This window comes from Vulpes vulpes, chromosome 1 (assembly GCF_048418805.1).
Source record: "Vulpes vulpes isolate BD-2025 chromosome 1, VulVul3, whole genome shotgun sequence".
Taxonomy (NCBI): domain Eukaryota; kingdom Metazoa; phylum Chordata; class Mammalia; order Carnivora; family Canidae; genus Vulpes; species Vulpes vulpes.
In genome coordinates this window covers 143,401,002-143,416,633 of record NC_132780.1, presented here as the reverse complement: position 1 = coordinate 143,416,633, position 15,632 = coordinate 143,401,002, and the positions used below count along the sequence as shown (strand labels likewise).

Here is a 15,632-nt window from a genome sequence, read left to right as displayed (position 1 = left end):
CTCAAGCAGGCCCCACAGCCAGCACAGAGTCCAACACAGTGCTTGATCTTACAAACCTGAGATCATGACCTGAGCAGAAACGAAGAGTTGGACACTTAACTGACTAAACCAACCAGGCACCCCAGGACTCCTGTATTTTCACCCCTGCCTTTAGTTTATAGTCTAATACCAGGAACTGGAAAAAAAAAAGCAGCTAAGACAACTGAACCTAGAATAGCAGTGCTAAGAGCTGGGAGGTGATCCCCAGAGAGCAGAGGGACTTGCCCACAGCTGCCTCGTTCACTTGTTAGAAAAGAGGTTTCCTGGCTCTGGCTCTTTCCATCGTTATATCTGCTTCTCAGGATTGTTTTCTTTGCTCCAAACAGCAAAATGTCATCTATATTTCAAACTTACCTTTTCTGGAATGATATGGGGTGGGGCATGTGAAAATGCATTCATATACATCCTTCATTGCATATAGTTCAGTCTCTTCGCGTATTGTCGTATTATATTGTGAACTGAGTGAGAACACGACTCAGGGTCTCCCAGAGACAGGACACCTGAGGTAGGAAACATTGTGAGCATAAGTCTCTCTTTTTTTAAAGATTTTATTTATTTATTTCAGAGAGAGAGTGTGCAAGCATGAGTAGGGGAGAGGCAGAGGGAGAAGCCAACTCCCTGCTGAGCAAGGAGCCTGACTCGAGGCTCAATCCTAGGACCCCAGGATCATGACCTGAGCCAAAGGCAGATGCTTAATGGACTGAGCCACCCAGGCGTCCTGAGAGTATATTTTTCTTGTATCATTTTTCCAGGCACAAAAGTGCCATTTTACATGTTTAATTACTTATTTTCCCTTACTATATATCCTTGATCTGCTAATTAACTTCTGTTCCATGTAATACTGATGTTGTTTTAATCCTTCCTAAAATAACTAATATACACACAGTACCTTACAGTTTATAAGGCCCTTTTACATGCTTTCTCTTTACCTCTTCCTAACAAGCCTGCTAAACAAAAAGGGCAGATAGACTCCATCCGCACTTGGCAGATGGGAAAATGACTTAGGAAAAGGTTATGTGTCACAGCTAGTTAACCAGGACTCACTTCTCTTTCCTACTAGGCCAGTGTTTATGCTGAACTTTTCCAGGAATGGCTCTTGCCTTGAAGTGAGTTTCAGAGTCCCCCAGAAGACTTACTAACAGATTGGTGGGCCCCCACTCCAGAGTTCCTGATCCAGTAAGTCTGGGGTGGGATCTGAGAATTCGGGTTTCTAACATATTCCCAGGATGCTGATGCTGCCACACTAGGACCACACTTTGAGAACCGCTGCTCTGCAGTTTGGCCATAACACCTTGGGACATTTGGCTGGTGATCAATTCCTCATACGCTGAATACCGAAATCCAAAAAGCTGTGAATACTGAATGTTTTTTCCTGAAGTGTGGCACAATCTCATTTGGCAGCAAATCCCAACCTCTACTGGTGTGGAACTCCTTAGTCTTTCTTTACCCCTTGGGGTAACTCTTATAGTTTACTGCAGAAATGTTAATCCATTAGATTACAGGGGATGTCCCACACTTTTCTGGGGTAGGGGTATTTTTTGACAGACCCACCATAATTCCTTTTAGAATATGAAAAACTCTGAAATCTAAAACGCATCCAGTGCCAGAGTTCAGAGAAGGGACTAAAGATGTGTACTAACCTGACACGAGGGGTTGCATTCTTTGCTTTTGATGTTGCAGAAGTGCCATTTTGGGATAGCCACAGAAGCAGACACATTTGAACTCAATATATACCTTTTGAGACATCTTTTTGGAAGATTTCTTCAAAGGCTTCTCTCCTTCAGCTGCAGAAATGCTGCTGCCTGCTGAACTGCAAGAAAAGTGTCGAGCAGTCCTTCCCCCAAGATACCTGGGCAAGTCCAAGGACACGGTGATCTGAAATGAGTATTTCCTGCAGCTTAATTATATTTAATAGGGACATCATCAATAACAACATTCATGCCTATGATCATACTTCCTCATGATTTTCTACCTGGGAACAAGATGCCATTAAGGCTGCAGATCAGGGTAAGGAGGAAGGAGAGGAGAACTTAGTATTTTTATTTAATAATGAGTCAGGCTTAAATCATGACAATTATTCAAATCCCCCAAACATCATTTAATTTAAATGAGAATGCTTCTTAGACCTATTATAAAACCATAAAAAGCACATTCATCAGGAAACATGAACACATATTGTAACTGGATTACATGAGATTGCCTGAGCTAAAATGAGTTACAGAGAAAAAAAATACTTTAAACCCTCACAATTCATTTATCTGGAGCTTATAATTTTGTGTTCTATCCCCAGAATCATTAAAAGGTTCACTGTCACTGAGCTGATGTAGTTGTGTTGCCTAGCCATGCTTTCCAGAACCCCCTGTCTCTTGGATGGCGCTCTAGAGACCTAGAGCAGTTTAATCATTTTTGGAGACAGGTATCTGGTGTCTGGAGAGTGTGGTGCCTGGAAACATCAGCCTCTCATCCCCAGCAGCAAGGAGGCTCTTTTTCTAGCCCATGTTTCACTTACCCACATAATGAGCCAGCTCTGTCCTCCCTGATGGAGACTTCTTTATCCTTTTTGGTTTTGTGATGCTCACTCCACTGCAGTCTGTTTTCTAGATCCATGTGCACCTCAACTAGGGCCAGAACACATTTGCGTGAGTAATCATATCATATTTACAAAGCTCATTGTGTCCACACTTGGCTACCATACCCTGGGAGGCCCATTTCATGTATCATACCACTATTCTAATCAAATGAATTGATGCAATGTTTACTTTAGGTTCAGAAGCCTGTAGATAGACCCAAAGTATAATTGATGCAGTTTTCCAAAAGAATCAACTCTCTGTCAGCACAGTAAGCCAACTTGTTGTCAGACATCTAATTAAAACGGATACCAGTTGTGTTCTTAAGAAACTTCTCTTCTGGGTTCAGTATCTTCAACAAGGAGTAAATTTTCATAGTTGAGTACTGTTATTAGGGCTGCTGTGGCATTGATTTGTACACTTCATAACCCTAAGGGCCTCCTGGTTCATGTGACTGGTGCCCTGAAGCTTGTGCAGTGTACAACCTGCAGAACCAACCAAAGATGGCAGCTCTTTTTAGCTTCACAGTTTATAAGTAACTGTTTTGAGAATACAGGACTCCTTGAACCATCCTCAAGTCCATACATCTCAATATGTATGGGATTTATATGAATCTCAGGTGGTTAATACTCCTATAAACCCTGCATTTCGATCTGGACAGGATCACCAGAATACTGGATTTCAAGCTTAAGCCGTAGAATGATGATCATAATCGCACCCACAATTTTTTGAGCAGCTTAGGCCTTGGGCCAGGTATCTGCTGGCTTCGTTGAGCAGCCTGTAGCTCCAGCTGTCAATGCTGAGTAATGTTGGTTAAGTTGTCTTTCGTCACATTCCATTCCTTGTCTCGTGTTTACTCACTCATAAGAAGCAGTTTATAAATGAGAAGCCTTGACTATTTATAAACAAATCATGAAACTCATGGCATCTTTGAGGCCAATCTCAGCCTCTCTGAACTGGCACCATGACTAGCAAATGAATGGCCATCAGTTTCATGGCAAGAAATTTGCTAATCTATCAGCACATATTCAGTTAGTGCCTGCAATGTGCCAACTGCTGTGACCAATACTGTGGGTATGCAGATAATTAGAGGAGTAGCCTACATTTTTCTGAGTGTCTCTGTGGTTCCCATGTGGCAATTCTTTTAATCGTACAATGACTTTATGAGATCACTGTCAGTATCTATTTTGTAGATTGGGGATTGGAAGCATGGAGCAGATAGAGCAACCCAAGGTTATATAATTAATAAGTTGGTCATATAGGGGTTTGAACTTCTGGGGTCTTGTCGACTCCCCATTTTGTGCTCTGAGCTACCACCCTCTACCCTTCTTTCCTCCTTGATCTCCCAGTCTGGCCAAGATGTAGCCTTCATCTTTGTAACTTGTCCCCTAATGGGCTGATACAATTTTAGATAGAGTGAATACAAATGCTTTGTAACAAGCAGGAAGATCCTTATTTATGCCAACTAAATAGTATTGATAGCACAAATTGGGAGTGACCTCAAGAGGCCCTCTGCCCCAGGAGCTAACTTCTGCCAGAAAGAGACAGCTGGGTTCTTGGCTCTGATGGTCTTCCTCGGTTAGTTAATAATAAATAGTGCTGCACACCAAGTCCCTTGTTCTTTCTTTTGGAACTACACTTCACAGCTGACTCACCCTGCCTGTTCCACTGGGAGTTATGCTACTCTGATTTAGTCATGTTAGAAAAGCATATGGAAGTGTTCCTCCTGCCATTATGGGGCATTGCCCACTCTGAACATTTTCCAGGCTGGAACCACTTCCACTAGGCTCTGTGGAGGAGATCTCTGGGGTCTTAATTAAATGCTTGAACCAGTGGTTAAGGAGCATCACGCTTCCCCTTTGAGCCCACCAGCAACTTTATGGATAGGTTCTCTTTGAAATGCCAGCCCTTGCCAGAGATCTAGCCTGGGACCTCCAGCCTATCAACCATGAGTCTCTGACTCTAAAGAAGAAGCATTAAGGAAGATGGGCTGGAGGATGTGGGTCCCCAAGTCTGCCTTGGGTAGGTTCTAAGTTCTATCTTTGTTTCAAATCAGAGCTCAGAAAGCAGCATCCTAGGATCTTTTTTCTTCATGGAATTGCCTTTGCATTTCCCAATGTAAAAATCACATTTTTTTTTGCAGTATTAATTGTCATGCAGGACAGTATCTAGGCTGCCACCAAATGCCCTGCACAAATTTCCACATGAACAAATGCTTTTAAAACCTAATGCCAGGGGGAAATAGAACTTTGCTTCTGTAAACGTGGTCCCTTTCCTCCTTTCTTTTTTTTTTATTTTAAGATTTTATTTATTTATTCATGAGAGACAGAGAGAGAGAGGCAGAGACACACAGGTGGAGGGAGAAGCAGCCTTCCTGCGGGGAGCCTGATGTGGAACTCTGGGATCACAATCTGAGTCAGAGGCAGATGCTCAACTACTGAGCCACCCAGGGACTGCTCTTTCCTCCTTTCTGATAAGACCTTGTAACTGTCACCTTTGTGTTTTAACAAGGAGGCTCCGAGCCCAGCCTCAGTGGTGGCATCATCTTCTATGATGTGTTCACCCCAAGTTGTGTGGTCTCAGCACTCTGCTTTGACTTCATTATCAATTCTCTAGGTAGGTTTTGGAAAGAGGCAAGGCATTGATTTTTATAATTAAATAAACATTTACTGAGTCTTGATTCTGTGTTAGGCATTGTGTAGCAGGGGGAAGAGTGGAATTAGGCATAGGATCACAGAGAATCGTATTATGAAGATTGTACGTAACAGCAGACAAAACTGAGTCTATCAAGTTTCCCTTTGGGGACAGAACCAAAAGGTTCTGGGGAGCAGAAAGGAAGAAGCGTGGGGAACCTCTGAGAGGAATGGATACCTATTCCAGAAAGTATGGTATTTGACCCACACACTGGAGAATGAAAAGAAATTCATAGATGAGAAGAAAAGAAAGATGTGGCAAGCAGAACAGGTGGGAATGTCATAGAACAGAGGTTCGCTGCCCAAGGCCTATGAGCCACATCTGGCCAACTTCGTGTTTGTGTTTGGTCTTTGTGCTAAGAACATTTTTTTCATTTTTAAATGATTGGGAAAGAAATCAAAAGAAGTACATTTCATGACATGTGAAAATGATATGAAATTTAAACTTCAGTTTCTGTAAGTTAAGTTTTACCAGAACATGGACACACCCATTCTTTCACATATTGCCTATGTATTGGTGATTTTTGCACTGTGATTGGCAGAGTTGAATAGTTTTGACAGAGACTCTATGGCCTGCAAAGCCCAAGATACTTTCCTCTGGGGCTCTTTATTTTAAAAGTTTGCTGAACCTTAACAGAGAAGCATAAATATGGAGTGTTCTTTATATTCTAAATTCTATTGCTAGAAATATAGTTTGATAAAAAAAAAAAGAAAAATGCTGGACTATATCAGGCAAACAGAGGTGGGCTTAATGAATTTAAGTTTAAAATAGGAGGGGGTGAAATTTCCACACTGGTTTCATTTATTTTCATTGTCAAAATTTAAGCTTCTTTCGTGTCAGACCTATGGAATCAAGAAATCATTTTTAAAAATAAAATAAAAGCCTAGATTCATAGGACTGAAAGTGGTTGTGGATTTTACAATTTATCAGCCTCATATTTCATCTGTTCATTTATACGGCAAATATTAAACATCACTCCCTCCCCCTCTTTCCATATGTATATGCACAAATACACACACACACACACACACACACACACACAAATATGACTTGTGAATTGGATACTAAAAGTATTAAAATTATTCTCTATTAAAGAGCTGGAGCAATATATATGAAATGTTAAAATAATAATACCAGATAGAGGGATGCCTGGGTGGTTCAGTGGTAGAGCATCTGCGTTTGGCTCAGATTGTGATCCCAGGGTCCTGGGATCAAGTTCCGCATCAGGCTTCCTGCAGGGAGCCACCTTCTCCCTCTACCTATGTCTCTGCATCTCTCTGTGTCTCTTGTGGATAAATAAAGAAAATCTTTAAAAAATAGTACCAGATAGAACATGATTATGCACACCATAGAAATTCAGAGAGACAGAGATGGACTCATATTCTCTTTTCTCATATATCAAGGGTCTCAGTCAAAAAGTTCTGCCCTAAGGCTGTGTTTGCTACTGTTAGGTAGGTGCCCATGTCTCTCTTATTTGTGTCTTACTAAATTATAAAATACTGTATCATCATCTTCTTTGAATCATTATTTGAAGATAAGGAAATGTGTGGAGACAAATGTAGTGATACATTTTCCTCTGCTTAAGGACTAGTTAGTTCTTACTGTGCGAAAATAAAATACCAGCCCAATAAAAGCAGAAGATTCTTGGGTTTCATGTTTCTTGACTCTGTAGCTTAACTTTAGCTTACCTGCCAACAACTAAAATGCATATCAATCAATGAAAATTAATTAACAGTAATTTCTTATAAACTCAAAGAAAGCAATCTTCATGAAACAACACTAAATTGTGCAGTGAATACACTGTAGCTTACTGTGAGGGTATGTTCATGACTGATGACGTATCAAGTGAACACCATCCCAACAGTGGGAGACCTGGATGCTGATTCCAGCTCCCCTATACACTCTTGTGGTAAGACACAAGAGACTCCCTTCCTCTGGGACTCACTTTCTTTTGAGCTCAGGATCACTTATGTCTCTTCCAGATCCAAAATACCATTTTACTTTAATTTTCTTATAAGCTCAGAACACTTACCTTATAGTATCCTTGGGACAAATGTTCTTTTCCCTATTTTACAGTTGGAATGATAATGGATTTTTGATAGTAAAAGGATCCAGTAGGACATTAGCTGAGAAATGCAAAGCTCTTCTTTTGAGAGCTAGTAGTTGGCATGACTTTAAAAAAAATAGTTTCAGAGGTAGAATTTAGTGATTCATCAGTTGCATATAATACCCAGTGCTCATTATATCAAGTGCCCTCCTTAATGTCCATTACCCAATAACTCCTCCTCAGTATCTCCCCTCCAGATTTTAATGATAGACCAAAATGTTATTTATATAGAGACATTCAGTCAAAAAAGGAGGAACACCTTTGAATGTGACGACTGTATTGGGCATTGTTGGTTTTACACCATCATCTCTCCTTCTCTTCTTAGAGAACCCCATTTTTTTCAGGTACATCCACTGTTCCCACATTCAGTTCATGTGCCTCAGGGGAAGGCACATCTTGATCTCCACCATAAGCCTGATGAGTCCAAGAGTAATCTTATCCCAGTTGTCAGGCATTGGCACACCAATGGGTATCCAGGATTCAAGTTAGGTAAACAAGACAATCTACATGTTGTCTAAATGGATTTGAATTGTGCTTTCTGTTATTTGAGGACCCAGCTTTGGATTGTGATTAGATGAGTAAGTCTGGCCAGCCCCATTTGGCTCTTACTAAGTTCCTTAATTCATCCTGAATTTGCCTTGGTGATTAATAAGGGTGATATTTTGGCTACCATCTTTACTTGCTTAATTTATTTCCCCAGTTGTTTAGAATTGGGTTGTTTTTTTTTTTTTTTTTTGACACCCAACAGAGTTGATTCTCATTGTAAATAAGGAATTGTCAGAACTCACTGCCTAGGGTAAAAACACTGTAAGAATCATATACCACTAATTAAAATGGTAGAACAAGTCCCCTCTTGCATATATTCCTTTCAGTCTTTAGTTAAAATTAATTCTTAGCCACTTGGGTCATCAGTCTTTTGAGAAGTTGATGAAAAATTCTGACCTTCTCCCCTGGAAAAATGTAGAAACGCACAATTTTTTATACAGTGCTGGAACATGCATGTATCCCTCTCCAGATCTACCCATGTCAACCTTATAGGTCCATATATTTCAAGTTGAGACCCTTGAGTTAAATCCTCAGAAGATAGCTCACTGAGTAGTGAGTATAAATTGAAGAAAAAGCATGCAAAGACAAGGCTGTGATGCCAAAGGTGACTCATATGGTACCCTGGAAAAGCATATCTAATATGGAGAGAGAACTATGTATTGGAGCTGGGTACTGACTGAGTTCCAGGAGTACTACAAAGGTAAAAGTTCAGGATTCAGTCAGGATTCTAGCAGGAAACAGAATCACTCAGAAACTTTAAATAAAGAGATTTTAATGAAGAGACTACCCACTGAAATGTAAGTAGTATTATACTAACTAAGCTGGGTATTGAGGCATTCAGGCCAGCAACAGTACAGAAGTGTTACCCTCAGAGCAAAGGAGCAAGGAGGAGAAATAGAACTGCTATGCTTGGATAGTTTGCCTAGGGGGAGCTGTAGTCACACAAGATTGCAAACATGCCTCCAAGACTTTCACTGCCCACTGAGCTCTTGCTTCGGGCCTCCTCATTGGCTGATCTCAGCCAGGAGATTGGGGAGCTGGTGGGATGCATTCCATGGAGGTAGCTTCCTGGGGGCACAGAGTAAGTAGAAAAGAGTAAAGAAGGAAATATCAGAAAGGGAGACAGAACATGGAAGACTCCTAACTCTGGGAAACGAACTAGGGGTGGTGGAAGGGGAGGAGGGCAGGGAGTGGTGGTGACTTGGTGGCAGGCACTGAGGGGGGCACTTGACGGGATGAGCACTGGGTGTTATTCTGTATGTTGGCAAATTGAACACCAATAAAAAATACATTTATTATTTTAAAAAAAAGAATGAATAAAGGAGATAAACAGAACAACCAGGATAGAAGATCAGTCAAAACAAAGGAAAGGGCAAGGTTAGAAGTCCGAATGGTACTTACAGGTGCTGGGGAGGCACTGGCAAGGGCTTGTCAATGTGTGTAGACTAGAGATGTGTGCTCAGGACCATGTCCTGAAGAAAGGTAATCTGAATGTGAAAGAACAAAGCCCAAGGGCTCTCTACAGAAAAAAATTGCCCACCTCTGCCCTAGACTAAAAGATAAAAATCTCTTAAGTTATGTATCTGGGTACTATAAGCATTTTAGAGCAGAGAGTAAAGTTTGTTGGAACCAGTTGAATTTGAAGAGGAATTTAGGAAAATATAAGCCAATATACATTTGTTTTTCATTGTCTTTTGCTCATATGTGCATTTCAAAATGCTAGAATTAATTTCTAGCCATGTAATCAAAAAATGGAAATTGCAGTGTACACAGAAAAGGAGAAAAACATTTCAGCCTACATGTAGTTTATTTTTATGATCTTATAATCTCAGATTATACCTATTTCAAGAGTAAGAAATTAAATCAGCAAGAAAAATCCCATACTTAGTTTAAAAGATGATGTGTAGAGGAGATCACCTGTTACTTTTGATAGAAGATCCAGCAGCATAAAAAAGAAAAAAAAACCCACGAAGAATGACTCTCCATCTTGACTGAAAATAATGGGTGAGAATAATTAAATGATTTAGGTTGATCTTGAACTGACATTTCAAATTCATCTTAACCTGCCAAGCCTTTGAAGTTCCACAGTGACATAATTTTAATACTGGAGCTTTCAAAAGCTTTCTAAATAGGTCAGCATTTCATGTAATCTTCAGACTGTCATTAGATATTTTGGATATTTTTTTGGTAAGAACAGGTGTTCTTTTGAACCTTCTCCTTTAAAAAAAAATACAGTAATTCCATTTGATGGCATGACTTATAAGCCTAGCATTATCAATGGCTTGTGAAGAAAAATAACCAAATAAAATGCATGCCTGATAGTACATTCAGTGAAGACTTTTCCATTCCCCAAACCATCCCTTAATCTGTACCAGTAATAATTTACATGTTGAAATGCTTGCTTCTCTACTATGAGCCCTCTAATGTTATAAACAGAAGTCCCCTCTCATGTTCCATTTAATTTTGCATGTATTACAAAAATGATGAAGAAAGACGATGTAGGTGTTACAAACAAATTTTAACCCTTTTTGGAGAACTGGAAAATAGGGTAGAAGGTAGGAAGCTAGTGTAGATAAAGAATAAGGAACAAGGAAGTAAGTGCAGAGCCCAAAGTTGGTTGGCTTTTAGAGACTGGCTGACTGGATAATACCCTGTTTCTGGTAAAGCCTAGCATTTACAGGGACATAAAAACTCTCTGTTTCCATTTGCTGACATGGCACCTCGGGCAGAAGTCTCTCCCTTTTGGGCTTAGAAATTTAAGCCCATGTAATTCTGTAAAGGTTGAACCATCAGCCAAGATACATATGTCCAAGATCATTAAAAATAAAAGAAAAAAGAGAAACGCTTATGGGAGGTGGGGAAGTGAGGAGGTAGGCTGAGGAGAAGAAATCTGAAGGAAAAGTGGGAGTTAGAGGATGGCCAGTGATCTCTGGGATTTTTGCCATAAGGGGCCCAAGAGAAATGGCTTCTTCTCAGGGTGGTAGAAAGATGTCTTGATACTTTAGGCATCCAGGATCTTAGTATTTTTGCCTGGAGAGCCATTTGGAAAGGTCATGACTTTGTCCAGAAGATTTAAAAGTGGGATTTATTCCAAGCTGAGAGACAGGGTAGCAGAAAAGGGAACCAGGTTTCTTAGGACAGCGGCCAAAGAAGTTGAGCAGGAACCACACTGTGTTGATTCTGGGTGATTGCTGTGGCTATAGGAAAGCATATTTATAATCCCATGCTGTAGAATCAAATAACCCAAGTTCAGACCCAGATCTGATCAATCCAACTGTGTAATCTTGAACCAATTACCTAAGCCTCCTTGTACCTCATTTCCCCATCTACAAACTGGAGACAATAAAGGTACTTACTTAATAGGGTTGTTCTGAAAGTCAAGCCACAATAATACAGGGAGAGCAGCTACCAAAATGCCTGACATGGAAAGTCACCAATAATGTTACCTAGTGTTGTCTAAAATGTGCTTATAGTTTGTATACTAGAATTCCTTAAACCATAGTCAACTAATTATTTTCTCATCAAATAATTAGCTAAGTGAACTATGTCTTATGATTGATGATGTTAGGAAGAAAAAAATTTCTTCTACCCCTCTAGGTTTTTTGGCTGGTCTAATAATCAAATTTACATAAAGCATTAACGAAAGAAAAGCAAATTTACTTATGCATGTATGGAAGCCCCATAAGAATATAAGACCCAAGGACAAGCTGGGGCAATGATGATTATATGCCATCTTGGGCTACAGAATGGGATATAGGCCTGCCCGGGGCCTCAAAGGAGAGGAGGGTGATTCACAGGATGAAAAGAAGAGCAGGTGTTTGGTAATTAGATATTTGTCCTACCATACAGATAGGTCATAGATCTAAAAAAAAAAAAAAAAGTTATGTCTTGGTAATAGCTCTTTTTCTGGGCCAGGCCTCCCATCTAAATTCTTTTAGGTAGTTTAAGGGAGCAGTGAAGTTTTTTCTTAAGTCTGCTGGATCTCAATTGCCTTCAGCTCAAAATAATCCGTATCCCAAAGCAGCATATTTGAGGAGACTTGTTTTGAGCCCCTTCAATGATTAAGGAAGAGAAATGAAGAACAAATACATGGAGAGCTTAAAGTAAATAGATCCTTTAAATCTATAAATTGAGATTTTAAATTCTTTGGTAAGAATTGAAAGAGGTCATCAAGGGGATTTGGCCTCCAGTTGCCCTGCAAGCTGGACCTGGTAAGTCAGGTTCCTCACACCCTCCCCTGTCCTTGGAATGTATGTTCTGCTCACCATTCTCACAGTAGGAGCTCAAGGATGTAGCCTTGAGAGAGCAATGTGTTGTTGAGACCATCTGGACTGAATTTGTGACTGGACCCAATTAAGACCTCTGTATACACTTTCAAGATTCTTGTTGGCTGGTACAGAGATCTACTCATCTTGCAGCCACCCAAGACAGGACTCATATGTAAGTTCCTTGCTTATTAAACCTACCTACCAATCTAGAGTGGTGTGCCTTTTTCTTCAATCTTTTCTTGCCCTCTTTGAATGGGGGCCAGTTTCAAATTTCATCCAGGGAACTTATGAGGTTGGAAACTGATGGTAAGGAAGTAAAAGCAAGACCACTGAAGAAATTCAGTTTCCTATTGACAGTCACCAGTACTTTTTAATATGCCTGAGAGTAAAAATGAAAGAAATGCTCAAAATTCCTATCTGTATTTAGATAAACCATTAAGACTGGCCTGGTGGGTTGGCAAGTAGGACAAACAACCTGACAGCAAAAATTTGTATAAGGTCATCTGTACTGGAGGAAAGTGCCTCCGGGGAAGAGATAGGGAGGGTGGCCTGCCTGCTATAGCTATCAACTACCAGCTCCATACCAGAGATTCAGCTACAAAAACACTGAAGAAGCTGTTGTTACAGAAAGTGTTCCATTAAACACACACACACACACACATACACACACACACACACACACACACACAGAGGTGGTGCTTAGGGAGAGGGACTTTCTCATCTAACCAGTACTTACCTGAGCACCTATTATGTGCTCAGCATCATGCTAGACATACAGTAGTGAACAAAGCAGACAAAAATTTCCGTCTCTGTTATTCCATGATGATGGAGGAAGTCAGTGTGGGGAGGAAAAAGAATTTTCCCTCTACCCTTCTAAGTTCTTGGCTGAGACCTCTGTAATAAAAGGCAGATTAACAAAAGAAAAGCACTTTTAACAAGAGAAAAATAGATAGAAGTTTAATATCTCATGTGTTACTTGAGAGATACCTGGGAAAAATGATAAATTCCTTCAGGGTGGCCCAAACTCCCACCTTACATACCATCTTCTGCTAATGACCAAGATAAAGAAGTTGTATGTATGTGTGTTACAGTGTGTGTGTGCATGGGGGGTAGTTATGAGAGGTTACCAGGAAAAGCACAGTAAACAAGGACAAGGTTGTTATGCAGATTTAAGTCAGTGCCTTCTTCATTAATTAGATTTCCTTGTGACGTGTTGTCATGCTTCTCTTCCTGGTATGGAGAGGAAGACACTTACAAATGGAAATTTCCTTAATTTATGTAAATTTCTTTTACAAAAGAGTAGCTTATAGACTGTTTTCAGATATTCTACGGTGTCTGCTGTTTCTCAAAAATAAACAGCTCAAAATAACTCTTATGCCAAAGATGCATATTTTGGGATGGCATATTCCACTCCCCTTCATCAGACAAGAAATAAGATAAGTAAAAGTATGTACTATATCGGACCATGTTAATGGATAAGAAAATAAGCAAAGAAGCAGGGCAAAATGATGGGAACTATCAGGGTGGGATAAGGCTTGTAATTTTAGGAAGGATGGCCAGGGAAGGCTTCAGTAAGATGGTGATATTTGAGTGGAAGACCTGAGGGAGATGTAGGAATGGCTAATGTTGGTACCTGAAAAAAGAACAGTCTGGACCAAGAGAAGAGGCTGCTGTGTGACCACTAGGTTCAGATTATAGCAAGGAGACTGATGTGGCTGTAGCAGAGTGAGCAAGAGGGAGAATTATATGAGATAAGGTCATTTCTCCTGAAACATTGGCCCACCAAGGACTCCAGGGAACATGGGGTCTCCCTGGCTCCTGAGAGATGGTAGTTAGGGGAGGTACTTGGTGGTAATGCCCCTGGTAGGGGCATCAGAACTCTCAGGGTGGGGATCAGTAGCAGAGGCTGCATTGAGGAGTTCTCAAGCAGCTTCTCAGACAATAGGTACCCTCATGCTTGGCCAGAGAACAAGAGAAAGCATGCATCATGTTACAGAGTCTAAGGGGCAGGTTTGGGAGACAATCTCTAAGGTCTCAAGCCAAATTAGATGAAGCTAATCAGACAGCTCAACTGCCACACAAGCTGTGGAAACAAGAGTCTATGGTATTTTGGTTACCAACAAACTAGCGACTATTGTAGAACCTGGAGTTACGTCAGATTATCTAGTTTACGGTTAACCTATATGAATTTTAAAAACTAGTTTATATTTCCTAACTTTTCCTCTTTCTTTATGTTTGTGTTCTTGGAAGTGATGTTGAAAGGGCCGGGACAGTTGTGGGTTCTTATCTGACCACACACAAAAAAAGAAGAAAATCAGGGAGGAAATTTACATTGTGGAAGTATGATCTGTGTTTGGAAGGAAACATTTTACCCTACCTTTCAAGATTCTTTTGGTTGGTCTAAGAATTAAATTGACATGAGGCAGATTAACAGGAGAAAATCAAATTTAACTATAAACAATATGGGGAATCCACATAAACATGAGAGATTCCAAAAACAATCAGGCAAAATGAGGTATATGTGTCATTCTGGACTAAGAAGGAGTAGGGCTCTGGGACTTCAAAGGGAAAAAAAAAGCAATTCACAGAAAAAAATGAAAAAGTAAATGTTTGCTGGGTAAACAAATGTTTGCTGGGCCATTTAGGAACAATAGGACACAGAGAGGAATTTTAACAAACAGATTTTGCTAAAGCTCCTCCCTGTCTCCCATTCTAGTTCATATTATACTATAGTTACTGTTGTAATAACTCCCTTCCTGAAACAAGTCCTTTACCTAAATTCTTTTAGGCAATTTGGAGGAGCCTTTGTTTCTTCTTGAGACCTGTTTCTTAAAAATAATCAGCCTAAAATAATCTACATGCCAAAGAGACACATTTTGGGGTAGCAAGTTCTGATCCCCTATATCTTTTGCTCTTTGTTCTCCTTCATGCTCTTTTCTTTAGTTCTTTGTAAAGGTTAACTAACATGAAGAGAACAAATTTATAAAATAAGTCAGTATATCATAAGGGAAAATTGTTAAAGACTTTGAAATGAACCAAAAAGACTGAGTGTCATCAGTGAAAACTAGGCATTGTCTAACATATCCTTCCTGGTTATTTGATTCCATAGGATCTCTGATTCTTTCATTGTCTTTGAACTATGTAAGACCAAAATTGTAGATGACAGACAGAAATGCAAATGTTCTTGCCCACAGACATGCAAATGAATTTTTCTAGTGAAGGTTCAATATATTTATCTCCCCCACTGTGGAAGAAGCCAGTTTTGTATCTTTTAAAAAACAAAATTCAACTGAGTAAATTTTAAAGATCTTATTGCCTTTATTCAGCAATTCGTGAAATGAGCAGCATCTAATCTAGTAGATAGAAAATAGCTCAAAAGAACTATACCAAGCTAAGGGATTTTATAGACAG

General features: G+C 39.9%; 1 protein-coding gene and 2 long non-coding RNA genes across 5 annotated transcripts in view; 2 read left to right on the top strand and 1 right to left on the bottom strand.

Annotated features, from left to right (window-relative positions):
* The window catches only part of RCAN2 (regulator of calcineurin 2), a 261,047-nt gene that overhangs the window by 108,272 nt on the left and 137,143 nt on the right, over positions 1-15,632 (top strand). The gene's annotated exons all lie outside the window — the stretch shown is intronic.
* LOC140595009 (uncharacterized) lies at positions 1,100-6,015 on the top strand. Its single transcript, XR_011996396.1, has 2 exons — positions 1,100-1,215; positions 1,720-6,015. It is a non-coding gene; the product is annotated as an uncharacterized lncRNA (long non-coding RNA).
* LOC140595010 (uncharacterized) lies at positions 1,773-2,655 on the bottom strand. Its single transcript, XR_011996399.1, has 2 exons — positions 2,549-2,655; positions 1,773-1,914 (listed from the first exon to the last, which is right to left on the bottom strand). It is a non-coding gene; the product is annotated as an uncharacterized lncRNA (long non-coding RNA).